Source organism: Pinus tabuliformis, chromosome 3_1 (assembly GCF_031772625.1).
Source record: "Pinus tabuliformis cultivar Carrire ecotype Pingquan chromosome 3_1, CPIR1, whole genome shotgun sequence".
Classification (NCBI taxonomy): domain Eukaryota; kingdom Viridiplantae; phylum Streptophyta; class Pinopsida; order Pinales; family Pinaceae; genus Pinus; species Pinus tabuliformis.
The window spans coordinates 713053278-713061381 of record NC_142301.1 but is presented as its reverse complement, the minus strand read 5'-3'; positions in this window follow the sequence as shown (position 1 = coordinate 713061381).

Here is an 8104-nt window from a genome sequence, read left to right as displayed (position 1 = left end):
TACATGCAACTCAGTACCTGCAAGCAAAACCTGTTGTAGTTGTTGATCCTGATGTCTAGTTGTGTTTTCCTGCTCTTCCTTTGCCTTTTTTCTCCAAAACTCCAAGCATGCCACACTCTCCAAGGGTGCTCCAAGAAACTCTAAGTGTCCAAGAGTATGAGAGAGAAGAATAGAGAGAGTTCCAAAACTGAACTGACAAAAAGTCCATGAACCGATCCTCAAAAGCCTTTTTATTAATGAGGTTTATATTTTCTTCATTTTCCATTATTTTCCTTCATGTTCCTCCTCACATGCAGCATGTGACCTTTCACTTCCCTTTTCTCCTAATTTCCATTATTTTCATAAGTAAATGTGCCAAAATGTCATTTTGTCTTTGCAAAGCCTTTGTTATTGCCTTTGCCAATTTCCTTAGCTATTAATCAATCACCAAGTATCCCCATCAATATGCTTTTGCCCAACATTCAGCTTGGAATAAGTGTCCCATCAATCATGGTTATTATTTTGCCTTTATTAACTTTTATTAAATGGAATTTTCACCAGGGTTGTTACAATAGCTAGTGTAAAACTCTAACCAAGAGGTTCAATGTTACAAAAAGCTCATCTCTTAATATGTTAATGATTTAAAATTAATTGAATTTGTTATTTTTATTTAATATATTAGTTTGAAAATATATAAAACCTTATGTAATTTATATTATATGACTTGATCACTAAAATTTATGATTGATGCAATCTAACTATTCTACATTTTTGTTATTTTAGCCAAAATTGAGCAATACAAGTTTTGACAAGGTTGTGATTTTTGCTGTTTAAAATACATATTTGAATGCATAAATGAGTTTTCCCTCCTAAAAAACCCTTCCCATACTGGGATTGTACAAATTACATAACTTAAACTTATACAACTTGAGTGGGCGTAATAGTTTTTTTTTTAGACAAAAGCGGTTAATTTTATTAAAAGGCGCCAGCAATAAGGCAAATAGTGACTACAACGCATTTCTGGAAACTGACCGAGGGCCTGTTTTCCCAACTATTCCAATACACTGTTAATCGGAGATAGAAAGTGTCCCCCTGCTGGAGGCTTTTGGCAGAATTCAACGGAACCATCATCGCTGTACCTTCGGGTCTGTAGCAGTTCGTAGGATGTTGAAAGGGCCCTGTGGCAATAGATCTCTCCATAGCCGCTGGCGGGATCATCAGTCCCAGCATTCCACAAAATGCGTTCTTCTTATAAATCCTTTGGGTGCACTTACAACAGAGAAAATTCGCAGGGCGGAAAATCATCATCAAAGGATCCTGGGAGCACTTTTTTAGGGGATATTGCAGAAGCTATCGTTCTGGTTAACTGAAAGCGTACTTTTGCTTCTCAGAACGCCTTGATTGGCTTCCATATCTGCTTGGGAGTTTAAGTTCCTGGGGATGTGGTAGAAGGAGATCTTGTGGAATTTAGGCAAAATAAGTCTGATTCTCCTGAGGATGGTTGATAAGTGGAGCTGAGAAGGATTCTTTTTGGATTGCAGAGCCTGGATAATAATTCTGGAGTCCCCGAAGACTGAAATGGAGCGGACATTGCCTTTGATCGCTTGAGAGAGCCCCTGCCACAAAGCCAGAGCCTCCGCTCTGTTGTTGGATTCCTTGCCTAATCCCCAAGCAAACCTTAACACCTCAGTGCCATCCGGACACAATAGAACTCCGCCTCCTCCTGCGCAACCGGGGTTGCCTTTGGAGGCCCCATCAAAAAACAGGCAATGCTCATTCAGAGCCGACCTCCATTTAATGAACTCTTGCTCCTTCAGCCTGATTTCCCAATTGGAGGGAACGTTGATAGCGATGGAAGCACAATCTTTATGATTTGGGACCAAACCATTCAGCCAGAGTTCCTCTTCTCTGTTCAGGGCTTTCCCAGGATTTTTGGCGGAGTTGGCATCCAGAGTTTCTCCTAAAAGAGCTTTAACCTTGGTGATGACTTTGAGCGGGTTGCAGCTTTCGTTTCTAAAAAGTCTGTTATTCCTTTCCAGCCACAGCTTCCAACAAACGAATTTGGGGATCCAGAGCCAGCAATTTTTGAGAAGGATATTTTTGGAGAGACCATACGGCGACAGTTTGCTCCAGGACTGGAAAAGGTTTTGGATGTTCCTGGGGAGCTCGAAATTATCAGAATTTAGCATGAGAACCCCCTTCCAGACTTCTGAAGCAAAAGGGCAGGTTAAGAACAAGTGATCAGCTGTTTCTTCCTCTGACTTGCACAGATTACACCAAGATGGTCCTTCCATTCCGCGCCTACGGAGATTATCTCGAGTGAGAATACTATTGTGGGCTAAAGTCCAGCAGAAGAAATCAATTTTGGGAAGAGAGGGGGAATCCCAAATAAAATGCCATTGAGCCGGATTTGGGGGAACATTCGGGATGGCCATAATACTTTTGTATCCTTCAGCAGCAGAATACGAACCTGTGACAGATCCCCACCCTCGTTTGTCTTTTGCTGAAGCTTTTACTGGGGCTTTCCCTTGAAGCTTGTCCAAAAGAACAGAGGCTTCACCCTCCAGCCACTGAGGGACCTCTCCCAAATGCCAGCTTTCCCAGAGACCATCCTCCGACCAAGAGGAGATATCCCAGAGGGTGTTCAGCTTGCGATCTTGAAGCCATTCTCTGATATTGGAGATTTCTTCCACCTGTTTCAACGGTTGGTCACCTAGAATAGGATCATCCCAAATTCTTATTTTTCTCCCATTACCTGGAATCCAATACAGTTTATGACTAAAATGATCCAAAGCTTTGATGCAGAGATTAAAAACAGGAGAACCTTTGGGGGAACGAGGCGGGTGATCCAGGCATCTGAGGCGATTCCCATGGAAATATTTCCTCCATAGGACCTTCTTGCTCCAACTAATTTTTCCAGAGACTATGTCCCAGAGCAGCTTGGTTCCCAAGGCCAGATTTTGGGCAGCCAGATCTCGGATTTGTAATCCTCCTTCCATAAATGGTTTTTTAATAGTATCCCATTTAACAAGGTGCAGCCTTCTTTCGTTGTTTTTCCCCCCTTCCCACAGGAAGCGCCTGAGAAGAACTTCCATCTTGTTGATGAAGGTTTTAGGGGCCAGGAGGATAGAGTGCTGATATAACGGAAGGCTTGAGAGGACCGCTTTCATCAAAATGATCTTCCCCGCATTATTCAGCCATGAAGCTCCCCAGGCCTGAATTCTGTTTTTGAACTTGTCTAGCAAGGGCATCCAATGGGCTACTTTGGGAATGGTCCTGAAGATAGGGATCCCCAGGTATTTGAAGGAGTCCCAGGCCCAGGACCCTTCCATATGGAGAATCCTGGCAATATCCGATAATTCCTTGACCGAGCAATTCCAGCCATAGACTGTGCTTTTTGTAAAGTTGATCTTGCTGCCCGAGACTTCTCTGTAGCTGTCCAGCTCCTTCTTGAAGGATTTTGCAGAGTTTATGCTTGCCCCACCCAACAAAAGCGTATCATCAGCAAATTGGGCATGATTTATGTCTTTGACCTGGTGAACCATTCGGAGTCCAGGAAGGATTTGAGTCTGGAGGTTATGGTCCAGTTGAAAGCTGAGAACTGAGGCTTGAATCGCGTAAAGAAGCGGGGACAAAGGGCAACCTTGTCTGAGGCCCCTAGAGGCTTGGAAGAAATCTGAAGGTCGCCCATTTACTAAAGGTGCAATCCAAGGAGAGGCAATGCAGGCTTTGATCCAGTTAATGATAGCTGGAGAAAAGCCCATTTTTTCCATAACCATAAACAGGAATTCATGCTTTACCCTGTCAAACGCATTTGCCAAGTCAAGCTTAATCACCATACCTTTCTCCTTTCGATGATAGCTTGAATGAACAGCTTCTTGCACCAGCACTATATTGTCAAGAATTTTTCTCCCTTTGATGAAACCACCTTGATTTTCAGGAATTATGGCAGGTAAGATTTTTTTGAGGCGGTTGGCTATAATTTTGGTTATAAGCTTGTAGCTGGAGTTACACAACGAGATTGGCCTGAATCTGCTGAAATTAGTTGCTCCTTTCTCTTTTGGGATCAAAGCCAGAAACGCTGAGTTGATGCCGCCTCCGATCTTTGCACATGATTGGGATTTCTTAACCATTCTCAGAAGGTCAGATTTGATTATGTCCCAACAGGAAAGATAGAATCTAACAGGGAACCCATCCGGACCCGGAGCTTTGTCCGGTTCCATACTATCCAAGGCATTTCTGAGCTCATTCATGCTGATCGGAGCTGTCAGCATATCGTTGGTAGGATCTTGGACACAATGAGGGATCAGGTTCATCGGATAGACCTGAGGATCCAATGGAGGTTCATCCGGGGCTGAGTAAAGATCTTTGAAGTGAGTGTGAGCTGCCCGCTTTATTTCTTCGAAGTCCTTAATCACTACATTTTGGTGTTGAATTTCTTTAACGGATTTGAATTGCTTGCGGGCTTCAGCTTGCTTGTGGAAGAAGCTGGTATTTTTGTCCCCAGCCTTTAACCAGAGAGCTCTGGATTTCTGCCGCCAGAGTTCTTCTTCTTCCCTGCTTGCTTTGTGAAATTCTTTTTGCAGGTCAATTTCCCGCTGAAGAAGGTCTTGTGTGACTTCAGATTTTTCCAAAGACAATTGATGGGTAGCAAGATTGTCCAGGGCCGTCTTTCTGTTGGAGGAGGGAGATTTCAGCGTTCTTGCCCAGTCCTTGAGTCTTCTTTTGAGCCCCCTCAGCTTTTCTTCCCACACATAGAAGGGGGAACCTTGGACCGGTCTGTTCCAGGCTTCTGAAACCATCTCTTGGAACCCCTCCTGCTGGAGCCATAATGAGCTGAACCTGAAAGGGATGGGCCCAAGATTTTCCTCCGTGGAAAGCTCAAGAATAATGGGTTTGTGATCCGAGGTGCTGTTTGGCAGAATTTTGGACGAAGCCATGAGACCACAAGTCAGGAAAGAGGATTGAACCAGAAATCTGTCTAATCGAGCTGCGATATGATTTGGGCCCACCCTTTTGTTGGACCATGTGAACTTCCCAGATGAGGGCTTGATATCCTCTAATTCCCATCCCAATATGAGATCTTCAACCCATTCTCTTGCTGGGTCCCTGACCGGGGATCCTCCCCTTTTCTCATTTGCAGCAAGAGTAACATTCATGTCCCCAGCTATAATAATGTTTTCTGGGTTGTTCAGCGAGAGATAGGACGAAATTGAGTCCCAGCAGAGTTTTTTCTCAGAAGGAAGAACAGGAGCATAAATATTGAACAAACTTACTTGATGGCCGGAGTCTTTGTGGAGGAGCTTCGTGAATATCCAGTGGGGAGAGTTATCTTTTTGAATCAGATCATAGATAGTGCTGTCCCAGAAGGTAGCGATTCCACCGGAGGCGCCTCTTGCACTGACAGCACATCCAATACCTTTTCGCCAGAAGGATTTGCTGGCATTAAGGAGGAGATTTTCCTCCATCTTTGTCTCCTGGATTAGAAGGATTTCAGGCGAATACATTCTGACTATATCTTTGAGGGCATCTTCTTTTAGCTTGCTGCCTAGTCCTCTGCAATTCCAGGAGACGTACTTCATTATTTATTGGCTTGGGGGAATGTGGCTCCTTTTGGAGCCGGGCCATGCTTGCGCCCAGACCTTGTATTCATCATTCCCTTGAGAGTTTTTTGGGATCCTTGGAGAACATCCCTGTAGGTTTTCTCCTCTCTTAGTTTCTTCTTGGATTTTCGACCCCTGGTTGACTTGATAGGAGTGATTTGAGAGCTGTCTGATTCATCGGTTCTTCCTTCTGAGTCTTCATCCGATTCGGAGGCCAGGCTTATGTGTTCTTCATTGTCTTTATTTCCTTCAATACCTCCTGAGGCTGGGGGGGTGATTATTTCAGTACCCGTTTCTTTTGCTTCCTTCATTGAGTTTTCAGGTGCTTCTTGAGTCTCGATGGTTTCTGCGTCCCCTCCTGAGGAGGTTCCCACTTTTGGATCTTCATTGTTCTTCAGATTGGACTTCGGCCTCTCCCCTGAACCAGAATTTTTCTTCACTGTTGGTCTTGGGATAGCCTTTCCTCTTTTAATTTCTTTCCATCCTTCCTCGTCTTCATTAGTCCCGGCTTGGGATTTGGGGCAATTCCGTTGGAAGTGTCCGTGTTCATGACATGTTCTGCACTTGAACGGAAGTTGTTCGTAGTCCAGCTTTTGATAGTGATGCCATTCTCCCACTGTGATTTTGATCGCTTCTGGAAGACCAGCCTCTAGGTCAACTTCCACACAGATTCTTGCACAAGTATATTGGCCTTTATTGTCTGCTTTGTCAATGAATCTGCCCAGACCGTTCCCAATCTTTTGCAATGACTGATAGCTCCAGCAATGGATCGGTAGGTTGGGGAGCCTAACCCAGACTGGAACTTCCTTCGGAACATCTACTGAGGGATCGAAGTCCGGGGTCCATTTATTGAGGTACAGACCCTGATTTCCCATGAAATACGGTCCATTCCTGAAAACCAGATCCCGGTCTTCTTTGGTGGTGAACTCGAAAATGAAGAAACCTCTCCCTACCGGATAACAGATCACACTGTTCTTCAGCTGAGGCCTCCAGTTGCGTTGAATCCAATCGTCCGTGGTTTTGGTAGAGGGCCAACGCCCGATGAATTGCCCGACCAATCCTCTGTCAGCAAGGGCAAGAGCAATTTTGATCGGCTGATCTTCTTGCAGGGCTATCTCTGGCACTTCCTCGAGTTTTTTAATGAATTTTGGGATATCTGGGGCAGGACGTTTCTTTCCTTTCTGCGTTAATAATCGCTTGAAGGCTTCTTCAGAGGATAGTGGAGGGGTGGGAGAGGATTCCCCACCCCCAGGATCACCCATGATTGCCACACAGGAGCGCAACCAGGGATCTCAATACCCCAGCGCCCCTTCAAATCCAAGAAAGCAAGATTGGAACCAGAATACGGCTCAGTTATACGCCCAGCTGAAGCCGCAATGCAACAGAGAGAACCGGAACACGGGGAGGTGCCCGATCAGCCGCCCAGAGGGCCGAGGCCGCCGACACTGCCACGGGAACCCTAGCAGAGCTCCAGCCGCTCCGTCCTTCGATAATCAAGTCCAGATAAAAAATTAACCGAGTGGGCGTAATAGTTAAGAACATGTGTTTTCTCCTAAAAAATCACAAATTCAAAACTAAAAAAAAATAAAATATATATACCTTCATAGACATAACAATTATTATCTAACTTAACTATAATCTTAAAATTAGATAATAATAATAAAAAAACAAAACCAAATATATAATAAATTATTCATTCAAAATAAATAAACTAAAAAACTTATCCATAACAATATTCTAAACAAAACATCTAATCGATATTTATCTCATATCAACTATTTACCATCAACATGTTTGGTATGCATCAAACACATCATTTTTTAATTTTATTATTATTAAAATAACATTTTTAATTAAATATGACATTATTTCAAATATTTTAAATCGAAGAAATGGTTAATTCCATTAAATTTTGATTTATGTGTTTGATGCAAAATTAAAATAACTTCAAAATAAAGATAAGATCAAGATGACTTTAAATTAAAGCAAAATTGAAATGACTTTGAGCCGTACTACAAAGATTTTTTCAAATTCAAAATAAAGATGAGATCAAGATGACTTTAAAATAAAGCAAAATTGAAATGACTTTGAGCCGTACTACAAAGATTTTTTCGAATAAGTAATCTAAAAGCATTTATAAAAAATTATATTATATATTTATGTGTTATCCAAAGACACAAAGGAAGGGAGGGAGCCATTCAGGCGTCAAGTCCCATTTCTCGCACTCCGATTCAAGCGGATAATAACTAGTTTATTTTAAATTTATTGTTTTAATTTCAAAGAGAATCTTAAAAGAGATTGAAATGACTTTGACCTGCACTAAAAAGGCTGTTTGATATTTATAGAATCTACAATTCTTTTAAAAATATTAATAATATAATAATTGTTTAAATTTAGCCTTTATATTAAAATTGATATAATATAGAAAAGTGAGGGGGCCAAAGTATGTTTTCCCTCATGTAACTTTATGAGTGAGTTTGAATTATATTTTATTTTAATGCAAAAATAATAAAAATATATAT